The following is a 3,208-nucleotide window of genomic DNA, read 5'->3' as shown; positions in this document are numbered from 1 at the left end:
CAGTAAAAAGTACAGAAAAATAAATGTAAAGTCAAAGTGGCTTGCATGAGAGAATCCAGGGGAGCACCTTTCCCAGCATGGTGGAGGTTCACAACCACCCGCACTCAGGGACAGTAGCTGGATTCCATAATGATCCCAAGTTCTCGCCACTCCTGCGACACTGTTCCCACCCCCAGCTGCTTGCTCGGCCGACCCCACTGGGTGTAGAGGGGGTCGTAGCGGGTTTCAGAGTCCTGCTGGCCCCAGGTGAGGTGGGGGACCAAGGCCAGGGCAGCAAAGCTCCAGGAGTGACCCCGCCCATCCCACTCCTTCTGTCCAATCAGAGAGCGGCTCTCGCACACGCTGCGACCAATCAGGAGCGGCGGGAGCTGCGCCCAGAGCCGGCGAGCGCCCAGCGAGCCCAGAGTCGGGAGCGGGCAGTGGTGGCGCGGCGACCGGGAGGCAGCTCTGTTAGAGCGGCGGCGGGACGGAGGCTGGGCTGGGGAGCTGGTGTTGGACCGGACCTCAGCACCGACGCCGGGACTCTGCTCACCCCGACGCTGGTGAGTACAAACCGCGGTGGGGAGCGACCTAGGCACCGCAGGTGGACAGAGCGGGGCGCCGGCCGCGAGGTCCTAGCGCCGTGCGTCTCCGAGCACCGCGCACGGAGCCAACGCCGAACGCCACCGTGCCATCAGCCTCAGGGGGCGGATGAGGAGGGACGAAGGGAGGCCGCCTCCGCGGGGTGTTCGTGGGGAGTCTCCTGTGACCCCCATACTCACCCCAGCACTTCTTGCCAGCCAATGCCTTCCCCTGAGATCCAACTCGGCCAGGGCAGCTTCGCTGTCCTGAGTGGGGAGGCGACAACAGGTGTCCTTGGAGACAGTGCCTTGCCCCACCCCCCCTCGAAATCCCGGCCTTGGCGTTGCGCCCCAGCTTCGGGGTGTTCTGAGACAGGACCCCAGCCTGGCCTCTCAGGCGCTCTGCCCGCTGGACAGCGCCCAGGGGCCGCCTGGACCCCGGGCTTTGGATGGAGTTTCCTGCGCGCGTTGCCAAGCAATTTGCAGGTCACCGCCTCTCGTTGGGATGGAGAGTTGAAGATTGGGGAGGGCGGGGGACAGAGGAAGGGGGAAAGATTTGCTGGACACTGACCTCTCCATGAGATGAAGAGTTGGAGTGTGTGTGTGTGTGTGTGTTCCCACACAGACTCTGTTGAAAGGAGCTGCCTGAGGGCTTAAGTGAATCATTAACTCTGGTTCTGTGCAGCTACTGCGGCTGCTTGCCTTCCACCCTGTCTCCTCCAGGCTTTCTGCGCCTATTTTGCTCTCCTTATCTATAAAGTGATGACACTGATTGCACTCGTTGTTTGAAAGATTGTATGAGCCAGGATCTGAAAAATATCAAGCATAGCACCAAGCATTCGATAGACTCTGGCTCTTACTATTTATTGTGAAGTGGAGGTTGTTTTAAGAGTAAATCAGACCTGTCCAAACAGGCCCAACAGTCATTTGGAGCATTTAGCAGCTTTCTACTCTCCAAGGAGAAAAATGTCAATGTTACTGATGGTCTCGTTTAAAGGTAATAAATATATCCTATGGGAAAGGATGGCAGAGGTAAATGAATCTGAACTAGTAATCAATGCTTTGTATCCCTGTGAATGTTTTTCAGAAAGAATATCACAGTACTTTGTTGAATTCTCTGTCTCTCCCTATTTGTATGGTTGATCGGAGTAATGGAGGGATTATTTTTAGCGTTTTATGATTCTTATTCTTTTTAAAGGTGAGAGAGAAAAGCAGAAACACAAAGGAAATTCTCAGCCTTATGACAGAATGCCAGCAGCTGACAGAAAACTGAAATTTGTGTTTCTGTCTCTATGCAACTGATGGGATGCCTGACTCAGGTGCTCTAAGTCACACCTTTGTCGTCAGATCCTTTCTCCTTTGCTGTTCAATCTGAGACACAAACAGACACTTGACTACATGCTTATTTGTGCTACTAAACCTAAGATATTACATGTATCGCTTGTTGGAGTTGTGAGCCTTCTCCTGCCTCCTCCTCCTCCTCTGGAACAAACCCTAAAGACCTCTGTGTTCTCAGTGGCCATCTGCTTATCTCGGCATCCCACCCCACCCCTGCAGCCTGGACCTGAGAGGGGAAAGGTCAGACAAACTAGCCCTGTTTTTCTGAGGTTCCCAGTGCCTTGTCTACCTTAGGATGAATACACCATCTAGGAAAAGTGTACCTTCTCAGGCCCAGGGTACATTTCTAGCTGCAAATCGTGCAAGTGTGAGATTAGTGTGGATTTCAGCTGTTGCCGTAGCCTTTTCCTTCCCAGCAGAGTGGGAGGATTGGAAAGCTTGCAGCTGGGGAGGGACAGAGGTATGTGGCACAGGGCAGATTGCTTCATTCAAAGCCAGACTCCCACCCGGTGAGAGCCCTGGCTCTAACTGTGGCTGGGAAACTTGGCCACCCTGCTGTGGTTCTCTGAGCCGGTCTCCTCACGAGTGATAATGATTTTGTTAAATAATGAAGAGAAGGTATGATAAAATAATAATAATGATGATGATGATGATGTTAGGTGGGAAGCCCATAACACAGCTCCCAGGACAGAGTTTCAGGTCTGTGGCCTCTAGAGGAGGTTCTAAAAGTGAGGGTGACCTTTTAGAGATAAAGCCCAGGTTGAGAGTTTACGGCTTGAGCTCAGGATAGAATGAGCAGCCGAAGTCATTGGCAGCAAGGTGGAAGAGAGGAGAGAAGCCACTGCAAGCGGGAAAGATGACAAGTGTTGCTGTAGTCAGCTTGGGCTAAGTGACAAGTCACCCCAAATCCCACTGCTCTATGGTCACTCAAACTCCTTGCTCCTTGATGCTGTGCATCCAGGTGGATCCTCACGTGTCTTTATTTACAGTCCCACATAACTTACAAACAAACCAGCCTTGCCCAAAGACAATACCGACTTCACTTATGCTAGGGGAAAGACGTAGGATGCTCACATTTAAAGTTTGCTAGGATGTGAGCGGTGGCTGGGCTGTCCCTACAGCTCCATGCTGTTGGCCAAGGTCAGTGGCATGGTCAAACATGATGTCAGAGACAATATAAGCTTTCTGCAGATGGGGAGACATGGTTGTGGAGATTGGAAGCAGGGGAAGAAAACAAGGTCAGGGAAATTACCAGAGGTAGATAATAAAGGATTTGGGGTTGTAGACCAGGCACTTGGGACTTTTTTTTT

General features: G+C 52.5%; 1 protein-coding gene across 1 annotated transcript in view; it reads left to right on the top strand.

Moving 5' to 3' along the window:
• The first annotated feature begins 411 nt into the window (after nucleotides 1-411).
• The window catches only part of Ston2 (stonin 2), a 148,410-nt gene continuing 145,613 nt past the window's right edge, over nucleotides 412-3,208 (top strand). The window contains exon 1 of the mRNA XM_026780537.1: nucleotides 412-542. The gene's annotated coding sequence lies outside the window, so the exon portion shown is untranslated. The remainder of the gene's footprint in view (nucleotides 543-3,208) is intronic.

The sequence above is a fragment of the Microtus ochrogaster genome, chromosome 1 (genome assembly GCF_000317375.1).
Source record: "Microtus ochrogaster isolate Prairie Vole_2 chromosome 1, MicOch1.0, whole genome shotgun sequence".
Lineage (NCBI taxonomy): Eukaryota > Metazoa > Chordata > Mammalia > Rodentia > Cricetidae > Microtus > Microtus ochrogaster.
This window is presented reverse-complemented; position numbering and strand designations above follow the sequence as displayed.